This window comes from Cherax quadricarinatus, chromosome 63 (genome assembly GCF_038502225.1).
Source record: "Cherax quadricarinatus isolate ZL_2023a chromosome 63, ASM3850222v1, whole genome shotgun sequence".
Classification (NCBI taxonomy): Eukaryota; Metazoa; Arthropoda; class Malacostraca; order Decapoda; family Parastacidae; genus Cherax; species Cherax quadricarinatus.
Window position 1 is genome coordinate 11,353,733 of NC_091354.1, and position 15,494 is coordinate 11,369,226.

Genomic DNA, 15,494 nt, shown 5'->3' on the forward strand with positions numbered 1-15,494 from the left:
CTATTCGCAGATGATGTGAAGTTGATGAGAAGAATTAAATCGGATGAGGATCAGGCAGGACTGCAAAAGAGACCTGGACAGGCTGGACATGTGGTCCAGAAACTGGCTTCTCGAATTCAACCCTGCCAAATGCGAAGTCATGAAGACTGGGGAAGGGCAAAGAAGCCCGCAGACAGAGTATTGGCTAGGTGGACAAAGGCTACAAATCTCACTCAAGGAGAAAGATCTTGGGGTGACCATAACACCGAACACGTCTACGGAGGCACACATCAACCAGATAACTGCTGCAGCGTATGGGCGCCTGGCAAACCTGAGAACAGCGTTCGATACCTAAACATGGAATCGTTCAAGACACTGTATACTGGGACAACCTATTTTAAAAACGGAGAAAAATAGAAGAAAATTAAATCGGGGAAGCAGAAAAAAGACCGAAGACGAAGTACAGACTGGGGATTAGAAAATAAGTTTATTTAGGTAAAGGTACACATAAGTACAATTATCATGCATACTGTAAATTACCTAGGATAACCCCCGAAAAAATCAGACAAAGTGACCTTTTTCCATTTGGGTCCTTGACAGTGGCTTCAAACTTCGAATAAGTTTTGGTGGCCCGGTGGCTAAAGCTCCCGCTTCACACACGGAGGGCCCGGGTTCGATTCCCGGCGGGTGGAAACATTTCGACACGTTTCCTTACACACACCTGTTGTCCTGTTCACCTAGCAGCAAATAGGTACCTGGGTGTTAGTCGACTGGTGTGGGTCGCATCCTGGGGGACAAGATTAAGGACCCCAATGGAAATAAGTTAGACAGTCCTCGATGACGCACTGACTTTCTTGGGTTATCCTGGTTGGCTAACCCTCCGGGGTTAAAAATCCGAGCGAAATCTTATCTTATCTTAGGAGAACTTTGTTCACAAGCCTAGTACCGATCACATCCTCCAGGGGCGCACAGCAACCCACCTACGGTGGTTGCGTATACATACCCAGCGAACCTAATAACAGAGTAAAGTGAACTTAACAAGGAGTCAGTCGGGATTATATATCACATCTGTCAGACCTGTCATACCTGATCAAACATTATAAGAAATTAAAGGAAACTTGGAGGTTGTCAGTGCTGTTGGAGCGGGAACAGATGCAGTTGATCTACGAGAAGAGACAAAAAGAACCATTTATGAAGACCTTTAAGAATGGAAAGACCAGGGAGACACGATAAAAATACATGATACTCGCAGGACTTGGTAGGGTAAAAAAAAAAACAATTAGGGATTGCTTGAAAGGCAGAGACTGTAGACAAGGGGGCGGAGAAGTAAGTTGAAGAGGCAAATGAGAGACACAGACATCAGGAAATACTGAGTCAGCCTCAGAGTAGCCAGGAAGTGGAACGACCTACAAGAGGAAGTGGTGAAAGGCAACACTTCAGTCATTTTATAGTGAGTAAACACAAGTTTCACGATTCAGGAAACGAGGGGAATCGGTCGATGCACCTCAGTGGGGCCAGGAGCTGAAACTCGACCCACGCAATTAAGAGTAGGCTATCTCACTAGACTAGTACACAGTACTTATGTGAATAATGATTTAAAATAATCTGATAAAGATTATAGGCGAAAAATATTTACATCCATAAAAATATCCGATAAAATGTGGCAGATTATCACAAAATGTTTCCCATACGGATTTAGCATTTCTTTTTAGTAAAAAAAAAAGTAATGAAAAATCCTTTAATGTTTTAATAAACCAAACAAATGGGTCAATAAATAAAGTAGGAGAATATATGTAAATAAATATCACTAACTGGCATATCGGTATCAGGAAGAATTTGTGTGATCAAGGTCCATTTACTCCATGAATGGAGTGAGGGCGTGGAAGACACCTGGAAAATACACAACTGGAGGTAAACTCCATACACGGCGTCAAGTGTAAATATAACAAGATCCATAGAGTGAGTCATCACACTAGTTGATTCATGGTTGACAGACAAACCTTCAGCAACTTAAATTAATTTACTTTACATCAGGTGAGTTAGTTTGCTAAGTTTAAAGCTTATCTACTGCCTGTGGGTCATTAAGAACACAGTTCACTTGGGGAGTTATCCTTAAAATAAACTGACGGTGTATATACTCTAAGAGATATACACATCTCAGTATATATATATATATATATATATATATATATATATATATATATATATATATATATATATATATATATATATATATATATATATATATATATATGTCGTGCCGAATAGGCAGAACTTGCGATCTTGGCTTAAATAGCAACGTTCATCTTGCCATATAGGACAAGTGAAAATTTGTGTATGCAATAATTTCGCCAAAATCATTCTGAACCTAACGAAAAAAATATATTTCACTGTGTTTGTTTAGTATTAAATTACTGTAAACAAATCTAAAATATATTTAGTTGGGTTAGGCTAAAATAAATTGCAATTGTTATAATAAGGTTAGGTAAGTTTTCTAAGATTCTTTTGGTGCAAAATTAAAATTTTTTACATTAATATTAATGAAAAAAATATATCTTTAAACGTATAAAAGAAAATTTCAGAAAGGATTTAATTTTAAATGAGTTCTTGCTAACTGACCAGTTTTACATATTCGGCACGACATATATATATATATATATATATATATATATATATATATATATATATATATATATATATATATATACATACACTTATATACACCTCTCGATGTGTACATCCTGTGTTTTGAATACTTAGGTTGACTGGTTAATGGGGTTTGAAACCTATCAACAACGCAAAGGTTATTAAGGATGTGTGTAGCCTTTACACAGCCATGTAATAAAGCAGACAGAAATACACCTCTTCGTGTACACATCCTGTAAATACCGCGTATACACATAAACACACACGATCAACAGAAAATGCACATGACCACCAGAATGCCTTACAAAACTATTAACGAAAGAATCTTTTTTTTTTTTCAACAATGGCCTGGTGGCTAAAGCTCTCGCTTCACACGGCGAGCGTCCGGGTTCGATTCCCGGCGAGGGTAGAAACATTGAGCGTGTTTCATTACACCGGTTGTCTATGTTCATCATCAATAAAATGGGTACCTGGGTGTTAGTGGACTGGTGTGGGTCGCATCCTGGGACAAAATTGACCTAATTTGCCCGAAATGCTCAGCATAACAAGCGGCTTTCTATATAGTAATGTCATTGTTGTCAGCTAGGACTGTATACCTTGTACATGTACTGGTAGAAATAAAAATATTATTATTATTATTATAAACCACAGAACCGGTGCCCAGTGGTTTACGCACTGGCCTGGAGTTTTACGACTCACTCACCATGGGTTCAATCCCCACCCGTTCCGTAGCTTGTTTGCAATCGCGTTATTTCGTGAGGCCAGACTAACTTTCATGCATATATTCGTAAACAACGTCACAATATATGCCATAAATAAAGTACAATATGCAACTTCACTGTTGTGATTACAAGTTAAAACTAAGTGGAACAAATTCCACAAATAATAAATATGCACAATAAAGATGGAAGCTGTATATAAATGGTACTTATATACAGTTGATACCTTTATTAAGCACGATGTTTCGCCCACACAGGGGAGACTTTTATTACCCACAACGTTTTTCTCACACAGTGAGCTTAATCAAAGTGATGTAGGCCAGTGTGTAGGCCAAAGATTGTGAATTATTTCATAAAGCTATCCACTGTGTGGGACAAATACTGTGTGTGGGTAATAAAGTCATCCACTGTGTGGGACAAATACTGTGTGTGGGACAAATACTGTGTGTGGGTAATAAAGCTATCCACTGTGTATAAATGTCATGTACGGGAACTTGCCGGTGCTACCCACCACTCAATACAGTTCCATAAAGACGAAATTCGTGGAAGATTCTTTAGTTAGATATAAAGGATAACAAGAAATTTGATAACCAAATATAAATCAAGAGAGAGAGAGAGAGAGAGAGAGAGAGAGAGAGAGAGAGAGAGAGAGAGAGAGAGAGAGAGAGAGAGAGAAAGAGAGACAGATTGAATGATTTGGAAGCCAGAAATAGAAACCGTACTTGACTCAAGAAATCGTAATGACACGATTGCAAATAAACCATACCCCCGGCCGGGATTGAACCCGCGGTCATAGAGTCTCAAAACTCCAGCCCGTATGGTGTAGAAATATACCTAGTTGGATGGATCTTATTGTGGCTAGCTGGTCTAGTGGCTAACGCGACGGGCTGGAGTTTTGAGACTCTATGACAGCGGGTTCAATCCCGGCCGGGGGTATGGTTTAGAAACCGTATTTTATTAAACCGAGTGTTAAATTTCTGCCGTAGCTTTCTGCAGGAGGTAGTATGTTCTAATACTGCAGACATCTGTATATACCTCCGCTTGTTTCTGCGTGCTACAGTCATCTAAGATCGCTCGTGTGGTCAGAACATACACGAGAAGAAAGAAATAGCTGAAAGCATGTCTGAGGCTCACTGGTGTGCCCGACACTAGGAAGAAACATGGCTTGTAACCAGGCTGCCTAGCTCGGAGGCATTTGTAGCTTAGTGGTCTAAGGCATCACGTTGGGGAGCTATGACACTCTCCACACTTGGGTTCGAATCCTGCTGACCGTGATCTTTGTCTGTAATTAAAATCTACCCCTGCAATTAAAATATGGAAAATTACACACGCACACTCAGAAAATGTGTGTGTGTGTGTGTGTGTCACACTGGCCTGGCAGGTGAAGTACAGTCTCGGCTGCAATGATGCAACAGTCTGCTCACCCGCCCCACTGTCGCCTGTTCTCTTATTATATTTTCCTGCTTCCTGTCATGCACTAGCTGTACTCGCCTACTTGTGTCTGCAAGGGTCTAGTCACAGCTCCTCTCCCTGCCTCTTAACTCTTATTGACCAGTTTTTTTTATTCCTGACCTCCATTTGCGCAATCATATCTTCTCACTAAAATGTACAGTGTTCACCTGTACCAGCTCTGCAGGGGTCCCCAACCTGGGGCCCGAGGGTCGCATGTGGCCCTTCTAGGAATTATGAATTTACTTTTATGTACGTTCCACACTGCACAGTGTTAACAATTGCAAAATATTATTGTTATTATTCATAAAAGTTGCAGAAAAGTACAAAAAAAAAAAAAATACAAAATGCGGCCCTCCTTTAAATTTGGCTTTTCAAATTGGTTCTTTCGTACTATAAGGTTAGTACTACTGATCTAAAGTATTTCAAAGATTGAATAAGTTTTTCTAATAGCCTCATGCCTTATTTCAGCTTTTATCTGTTATCTGTGTCCCTTGACTCCCTCTCCTCGCATTTCAAACAACTTGTCCTTCTCCTTTCTGGAATATAATCCAGTACTTTGTAAGATAATGATGTAATGAAACCAAGACAACAGTGCATAAGTGTTCGCAATAAAGCTAATAGAATCCTTGGCTTCATATCAAGAAGCATAAATAATAGGAGTCCTCAGGTTGTTCTTCAACTCTATACATCCTTGGTTAGGCCTCATTTAGATTATGCTGCACAGTTTTGGTCACCTTATTACAGAATGGATATAAATTCTCTGGAAAATGTACAAAGGAGGATGACAAAGTTGATCCCATGTATCAGAAACCTTCCCTATGAGGATAGACTAAGGGCCCTGAATCTGCACTCTCTAGAAAGACGTAGAATTAGGGGGGATATGATTGAGGTGTATAAATGGAAGACAGGAATAAATAAAGGGGATGTAAATAGTGTGCTGAAAATATCTAGCCTAGACAGGACTCGCAGCAATGGTTTTAAGTTGGAAAAATTCAGATTCAGGAAGGATATAGGAAAGTACTGGTTTGGTAATAGAGTTGTGGATGAGTGGAACAAACTCCCAAGTACCGTTATAGAGGCCAGAACGTTGTGTAGCTTTAAAAATAGGTTGGATAAATACATGAGTGGATGTGGGTGGGTGTGAGTTAGACCTGATAGCTTGTGCTACCAGGTCGGTTGCCGTGTTCCTCCCTTAAGTCAATGTGACCTGACCTGACTAGGTTGGGTGCATTGGCTTAAGCCGGTAGGAGACTTGGACCTGCCTCGCATGGGCCAGTAGGCCTTCTGCAGTGTTCCTTCGTTCTTATGTTCTTATGTTCTTAATCCTTTATTCTTCTCTCTTCTAGTCTTCTAATGTAGATTTTTTATTATCTCAGCTCTCTCCTCGTAGAGCATTTCTAAAGCCATGTAGGCTGTCTCTTATGGATCTGTTTCTCTGAGTCTCCACAGTATCATGTGGGAGTTCGACACGTGGATTGGGTAAAATAATACTCACGTAGGCTGGTAGTACGTATAATTGCAGATAATGTGGAGAGCGCCCTTACAGCCGTACCTTGTCTCCTTGCTCCTCTCGTAACACTGACTGACTGGCCGCCCACAGTACCCATATGTGAGGGGGTCTTTGAATATTGCCAGGTCAGCACAATATGAGTTCAGACAGTGACTCAGGCAGAGACGGTTGGTCGTGAGTCAACTGGCACAGTGGTTACTGGTAACTGGTTACTACTACTGAGAACAGAACACAAAACAGCTGAGGTGGGAGTCTGAGCAGTGCAACAAGAGCAGTAACTCAGATGCCGGAGGCAGCAACACGGCAACAAATTAGGAAGAAAACATAAATAGTAATCATGGGAGACTTCAGTCATAAAAAAAAAATGACGGGGAGAACTGGAACTCTCAAGAAGGGACCGAAACATGGAAGGAGAAACTGAGATAGACAGATATGAAAACACCTTCATGAGCCAAAATGGTAAAGACTTCGCAAAAGCAATAAGGGAAGGATGAACCAGCAAGACTGTAACTGTTCTTTTCCCTAAGTGAAGTAACACAGAAGAACTTGAAGAAGAGAAACCTTTGAGAACAAACTTAAACTGATTTTTGCTTAGTCACAAATCGATTGGAAAACTAAGTGTGACATACTCTTATTTACTAGGTACATCTTGACAAGTAAGACGCATGTGCAACAGTTACGTATCTTTAATCCGAAACGTTTCGCCTACACAGTAGGCTTCTTCAGTCGAGTACAGAGGAGACCAGATGTAGTAAAGTTCTGTGAGAATTATATACGTAGTACAGTAATGTGCAACACACAAGACTGGAAGCAAGTCACTATAGAACGCTAAAACACCTTCATATTTAACTCACAGTTTAGAAGAAAAAACACTGAAGGAACCTAAACATTATTTAAAGTTCATTTACAAGTTGCAGGTTAGATGTGATATAAAACTGGAACACGAGTTGTTGCATAGTCAACAGTGACGATGTTGATGACTGACACAGCAGCAGCGATGATGCTGACGACTGGCTCAGTTAATACCAGATATTGATGACTGACACGGTGAACACCTTTGATATTGTTGACTGACACAGTCAACACTGATAGCATTGATGACTGGCTCAGTCAACACTGATGACTAACAGATTTTAAACACCGTGGCAACATATCCACGACGTCTCCTAATACGTATACAAAAATACAACTTAATTCTCGTTCGTTAACGAAGTGAAGACGTACCACTAACACAGCAACAATGGCATAATTACTGAGCGGGTTATCCTGTGACTCAGACTGTGTCAGGGGCACTTTTCCTGACTAAGAAAACACCACCATGACCACCAAGACTACAGACGAAACACAGGGAATTAGTGTGATGTGAGAGCAGGTTGACAGTACCAGAGAAGCAGCTTGGTAGCACAGCTGGTTAGTTTTCCGCGTTTCTGTTTTTTTTTTTTGTAGTTAAATCACCCAGGATAAGTAGCTTTGCTTTATCCTTATATACTTTCCTAGCTACTGCTGCTGTTATGATGTCGACCTTCGCTCGGTGTGTGTACGTGTATGTGCAGAGGCTGGGTGCTGCAGCTGGGTGCTGCAGCTGGGTGCTGCAGCAGGGTGCAGCGGCTGGGTGCTGCAGCTGGGTGCAGCGCCTGGGTGCTGCAGCTGGGTGCAGCAGCTGGGTGCAGCAGCTGGGTGCAGCAGCTGCTAAACGACACTGGCCGACTACCGCTGATGCAGCTGGGTGTCACTGGGTGCACAAATGTATTACACAGGTCCACACACTGAAAGTCTTGGATCCAACACAATGTTCTACTTCCCATTAGGTGCTTCATCGTATTGATAACGGTCTAGGAGGGGGCGAAACATCGACCAGTTCTCAGTTTCGAAGTTTGTTTTAGCTACAACTTTAAGTGTAGCTGGAGGAGATTAATCTCACTATTTACTTTTATTAGTAGTATATTTACGGGAAAGAGCTAAACCCGTATGTGTCATATCCTATCCGGCAATCTGAGGCAATAAATTTGTATCCTTGGAAATGGAAAGAAGGCTCCAATTCCTTGGATTAAGATCCCTTGAATGATCTATTTGCTTAAACACTGAGGATACTAGGATCTGGCTGACTTAACCTAATCTAACATAACCTAAGCTAAGCTAAGTAAAGCTTATTTAACCTATGCTAGCTCATGCAATATACATCCATTACAATCGAATTACTTTTAAGTATTTCTCATATAAATCTTTGACAGGTTACTGACGTATTGGGTTGACACACAACCTCAGTGTCACCTGATCATGACAGCTCCGCCTCCCACGCCAGCCTGGTGTCCAGTTCTTCTTCCTTCCTTACACTTCATGTGATTCCCCAAGAGTTTGTGGTCTGTGGCACAGGGCCAGCTCTTGTCTGTGACACAGTTCTAGTCCTGGTTTTTGTTACTCTACCAGTACTGGGCTTTATCACAGTGCCAGCCCTGGTCTGTGCAACAGGCAGAGCAATGATCTGTGGCACAATACTCACCTAATTGTACTCATCTAATTGTGTTTGCTGGGGTCGAGACTCATCTCCTGGCCCCGCCACTTCACTGACCGCTACTGGGTCCTCCCTCTCCCTGTTCCATGAGCTTTATCATACCTCGTCTTAAAACTATGTATGGTTCCTGCTTCCACTATATCGTTTGCCAGACTATTCCACTTCCTAACAGCTCTGTGGCTGAAGAAATACTTCCAAACATCCCTTTGACTCACTTGAGTCTTCAGCTTCGAATTGTGGCCCCTTGTTTCTGTGTCCCATCTCTGGAACATCCTGTCTCTGTCCGCCTTATCTATTCCACACAGTATTTTGTATGTCGTTATTATATCTCCCCTGACCCTCCTGTCCTCCAGTGTCGTCAGACCGATTTCCCTTAACCTTTCTTCATAGGACATTCCCCTTAGCTTTGGAACTAGCCTTGTTGCAAACCTTTGCACTTTCTCTAATTTTTTGACGTGTTTGATCAGGTGCTGCGTACTCCAGTATGGGCCTGACGTACACAGTGTATAAAGTCTTGAACGATTCCTTACTGAGGTACCGGAACGCTATTCTCAGGTTTGCCAGGCGTCCATATGCCGCAGCAGTTATCTGGTTAATGTGTGCTTCTGGCGACTTACTCGGTATTATACTCACTCCTAGATCTTTCTCCTTGAGTGAGGTTTGTAGTCTTTGGCCACCTAGCCTATACTCCGTCTGCGGTCTTCTTTGCCCTTCTCCGATCTTCATGACTTTGCATTTGGCCTGTTACTCTGCTAACACTGGGCTATGTCACAGTGCCAGCCCTGGTCTGTAACCCAAGGCTGTGCTAGGATACATTACTGCACTAGTATGTCATGGCAGCTATGTTTTATGAACTACGGTACACTGAGACACAGCAAATATCATTTAAAAACTCTTGTAAATCTCCTAAATTAAAAATTACAGCGCTAAAACAACAACGAAATGAACATATTTGTTAGATATTCAAGTGAAAAAAATTTAGTAATATGTGTCTTAGTTGGCAACGCAGAAAACTAAAGTAATATACAAGTAACCCGCACATAAGAGAGAGGAGCTTACCACGACGTTTCGGTCCGACTTGGACCATTTACAAAGTCACGAAATGTGACTTTGTAAATGGTCCAAATCGGACCGAAACGTCGTTGTAAGTTCATCTCTTGTATGTCCGGGTTATTTGTATATTGTTTCAATCACGGTATTGTGCCATTTTGTTATTTATATACTAAAGTAAATTTGTCTAACTTCAAAACGCCCTAAAAAATACATTTTTTTTTTTTAGTTTTCTTTTTGCAGTTATACACAGTATATAATTCTGTATAACACGGTAGCAATTTTATTTTTATTAAAAGAATACTACCAACAGCAGGCCTGGTGCAGCTAGCAGCCATGCAGAGTTCAGAGTTCAATTGACAAATTGGTTCCTGTAGTGTACAGTAACAATTTAAACCTGAACATATGCTGTATTCTTTTCAAGATTGATGCACTGATTACATTGACTCCAGGCTGAGGGACTGATTACCTCAAACTCCTGATCCTAACCACACGTGGACTGATGAAGCCACTGTGTACCGAAACGTTTCCTCATTTAAGATACCCAAGTGTTATAAATGTGTCTCATTTATCAACTTGTCGCTTTTCTCAGTAAGAAACATTAACATCGAAAGTCTGAAGACGATCTAAAGACACATGCTGAGGTTTAGGCACAGAAATACGTACCACAATTTACTCAATAAAGTTGCCAAATTACGGCCTATACAGCCCAGAACCTCTAAAATCCTTCTTCACAGTAAGACTCACCAGTGCTGGTTTGAAGCCTATCAGAATAAGCATTCTTTAATTATTACATGGAAATCAATATATCAATATGTGTAATACAGTAGATATGGAGCACTGCAGCAAGCCTACTGGCCATCTTCCACGTGTTTAATAATAATGACATAGAGGGATTTATATTGTCGTATAGCTATATGAATATTAATTATTGCAAAATTTATGAGCACTGAAAGTTTGAATGTTATCGGAAGAGGCATTCTCTAGTTATTGAAAAGAAACCAATCATCCACAATTCTTGAATTTTGTTTGAGAAATTTAAAATGGGCGGAAATTAAAGTTTGGCCCGGTGGCCTGGTGGCTAAAGCTCCCGCTTCACACACGGAGGGCCCGGGTTCGATTCCCGGCGGGTGGAAACATTTCGACACGTTTCCTTACACCTATTGTCCTGTTCACCTAGCAGCAAATAGGTACCTGGGTGTTAGTCGACTGGTGTGGGTCGCATCCTGGGGGACAAGATTAAGGACCCCAATGGAAATAAGTTAGACAGTCCTCGATGACGCACTGACTTTCTTGGGTTATCCTGGGTGGCTAGCCCTCCGGGGTTAAAAATCCGAACGAAATCTTATCTTATCTTATCTTATAATTCACGGGTAACTCAGTGGATCGTGTGTGTTGATGAACGGATTGATTCAAGTTGTCTGGATCTTTCATGACGGTGGATGACTTAGTTGACTTAGTGTTCGAATGAGTGTGATACTGTGAGAAATATTACGTGAAAAGTGCTGCTGATACCAGGGTTTTGCGAAAGAGGTAAATATAGACCTTCGGTCTGTAGGCTGTGACACAGCTAGCTTGAAATTTGTCACAATTTTATTTCATTTTTTTTCATGTGTTGCACAGAGATTCATTAGACTTTGTCACAATCAAATTTTCTCACAGAATATATACACCGAGAAGTATATATTTCTCAGTGTATATATGCTGAGAATTTATCCTCGTTTAGGTTAAGTGAGGTAAGATTTGTCAAGTGTCTTAATCATATGATGGCCCACAGGTGGAACTTTTGGTCATCTGACTGAGGCCTTCCGCTGGTTTGCAGGTCCACCCATTTAAAAATTATGGTTGTGATTACAACATTATTCTGGTCTGGTGGTGGAAAGGTTACGCACAGTTTCAGTGATCCTCGTGCAGGAGATAGGCTTTAATCTCTATTATTTAACCTAACGTTGTTAAATTTTCTGAGGTGATACACAGAGATTACATACATACACATGGATGTGTTTATCTCTTTATTAATATACAATGAGTTCATTGTTGTTTTTATTTTAGAGATTAGCGTATTTTTGTTGTTAGTGAGGTGGCGACATTGTGGGTTTAACAAAGTGGAACAGATGAATTTTCTACTGAAATAATAGTCCTGGTTATTGTATATACAAATAAATATACATGTATGTGGTAATAATACTGGCTTGTATAAGGTCTTGCCGCAAGCTTATGCGGCTAGACCTTATATACGACCTGACCACATCCTACCAAGGCTGACTGGTTATGTCAAAACTAATGTCTAATATAACCAGTGTTATTCGCTTGTATTCTGTTAAGCCTGCTGTGTAGGCGAAAAGTTTTGGCGAAAGGTTTTCTAAAGTGGTGCACATTTGTGTATCTTATTATTCAACTTGTCAATAATGAATATCATCATAAGACTGGTTAAATTCGTTTGATGCACTGTTCATAGTACTCGTGTAGCATCCCTCAAGGGGTAGTGAGAAGCTTTGTATCAATATGAAGGTTGAGGAGAGTGTTCAGGAAGGAATTAAGAATAATCAGTCACTTGCTAGGATACGGAACTCACAGCTAGGAAGACCAGCCGCCGCTGGCTCGCGTTAACGAGGTAGTGTAGTCGGAGTGGTTTGTACCTTAGCGTAGGGAGCTTCTTCTCTAGTAGTTTAGTTTAATATATTTATTATGCACCCTATACCCATCCTGTGGGCGGTAGTCGAAAGATTACAGAGGTACATAATGGGTCCTGGGACTGGGCCCCTTTTTTGGTAGGGGTGCCACTCCGCTTGCCTGGCTAAGAGCCCACCATCTCCTTAGGCATGAAAGGCATAAATTTTCTGACAATTATGGCCATAGGCACAACGAAATATAGATAATCTGCAGATGACACAGTTCTCATGTGTAATCTAGATCGTGTTGTCCTCAACAACACAGTGAAGGAGGAGCTCATCAAGATTACTACCTACTCTAATTTTTGACAAGATTTCACATATCAGGGAATAAAGCTAAAAATACCCATTTCAACATAAAACTAAATAATTCATACACTTGACTGCAATCTGAAATTCAACAAATCCAACACATCTAAAAAATTTCCAACACTGAGGGCATTCTGTTAAAAATGCACTACTTTGTTCTCCAAACAAAATTACTCTGTACCTCTAATCTGTCCTTACCCCACTTATTGTATTTGTTCTTAGGGAGCTACTAGAGTAACTCATTGTTATCCAACATAAATCAGCTGTTAGAATAATCACCCAGACAACACACACTCCCACTATTCAAGTCTCAACTTACTGAACAAACAACATATCCACACTTACTAATGCGCATTTTATGTACACAAGACTGTCAGAAGAAACTTCAACCCCAGCGTTCGGACTCTTCCTGAAGAACTGCAACAGAACACACAGACACATGACAAGACATAAGTAGCTCTTTGGTATACCGCGTGTTCGACTCAACCTATACAGGAACGCCATGTAATAAAGGGGACTAAAATTTGGAAAGCCCTTTCAGAAGATGCAGAAAGTTCCCCATCAACCACCAGTTTCAAAAATAAAAAGCACCTCATAAATCTTAACTTAAGCCCTGTATAGACATTTTACTATCACTTTCAATAGTCTCTTCCAATTATACTAGTAGAACAGTCTACTATTAGAATAGTCTTCAACACTTCTGTGTTATAAGGCTGCTGAATTATCTTCTAGTCTCTAAAAGACGTATGCTTATTTATTTTCCATCAGCGTTTTCACGTTCTGGTTCTACAGTGTTCACTTCGAATTTTCCCCAATGTATTTTGTATGGTGTAATCAGAACTTTGCTTCCTTTTCTATCCTATTACTGGGTTCAGTTTCACGAAGTCGTTTTTCAATTTTTTGTTCTTTAGTTCCGCTACGAGTTCTGTGGTAAACCTTCAGACTTTCGTAACTCTTTTTTGAATCCTGGACCGGTGCTGTTTTTCCTATTGGTCAGTTATATTGTTGACAGTATCCTGAATGCTTCAACAGATAACTGATTGTAATTTTTATTTGCTAGCATGATGAACGCCGACGACATCATTCGGTTTGTTTCAGGGGATAGGCTTTTATAATTCGAACTATAAGCCTTTATAATTGTAATGTTTCACATTTGCTTCTGAATGTAATTACCTAATTGTGTGTAAAACCTTGAACTTCCACAAGCTGTATTAGCGAGGTTTTGATATTAACATGATACGTTTCAGTTTTATTCTTGGATCTTGCCTCAATACGCGGATTTAACTTCACATAATCTGGGCATAAATCCTGCTACATTGTAAATAAACGAATCATTGTTGCAGGTGAGATGGTGGCTGGTCACTGCCTCCAGCAGCACTTGAATGATGCTCTGGTTGTTCTGTCATCATAAAGATAAGTATCTACAAACTTAAGTGGTGAAAAAATGTCGAATATAATTATAGGTTCACAATTGTCGTATTAGAATGTTTGTTCTACGAGGATTCAAGTCCCTATTGATGATAGAGCTAGATGGATGCTCAAGAATATCTTTGTTTTCCATTACAAGAAAGTCGATTTACAGATCATCCTGGGATAGCTCACACACTTTTACATGTCTGGTATGTTTACTTTCTCTGAGGTATGCATAACTAGTAAACACCTTGTTGCCGAGTCAGTTGTATCAACACCTGGAAGCGAAGGTATTCGTCAGGAAACAGAGCAAGTAAGAGTTTTGTGACGCGGGTCTTAGTCATATTACCCGCTAACTGGAGACTTTGGTCAGATAACCGAGGCCTTCAGCTGGCTTACCGACCCACCACGTTTAAAGATCACAAATGTATTGGTGTTGCTCCTGATAAGTTGCGCTGAGAGGCCTGGGGGCGATGTTCTTCCCTTGACTCAACCTATTGTGGCTGACCAGTACCAGAGAGTCTGCAACAAAGGTTGGTAAGATGTTCAAGCTGAGAAAGACCCAAAAAGTGCAGGCAAAGATGAGACAGTCAGCAGCCTTAAGAGATAGAGATAATTATTATTATAATATACTATAACATAATACTATAGAGAAAGTCCCTGGTTATGCAGAGCATTTCGGGCAAATTAGATTAATATCGTCTCCAGGATGCGACCCACACCAGTCGGCTAACGAGTAGTGTTAACAATACTGCGACTGGCCGAGAATCGAACCCCTAGTCCTTTAGCACACCTCGTGAGAAGCCTACCAAAATTCCAAGACGCCTTAGTCCTCTCGGACATCAGTGCTTCACCCATCAAGTGCCCATTAACAATGGACATGTCACCCCTGATGCGAGTACATACATGGAAGCTACAGGACTAATTTCATTCTCCCGTATGGAATACCAGTCTTCACCAGCAGTACACATAATGGATCTACGAACAAGTGATTTGAAGCGATTAACAATACATAAGTAATTTTAAAACTTTTATTTCAGTGGTATATGGGGACATACGTGTGTGGGGGTGGGTGTTATGAGGGTGAGTGGGTGTGGGTGTTATGAGGGTGTGTGGGTGTGGGTGTTATGAGGGTGTGTGGGGGTGGGTGTTATGAGGGTGTGTGGGGGTGGGTGTTATGAGGGTGTGTGGGTGTGGGTGTTATGAGGGTGTGTGGGTGTGGGTGTTATGAGGGT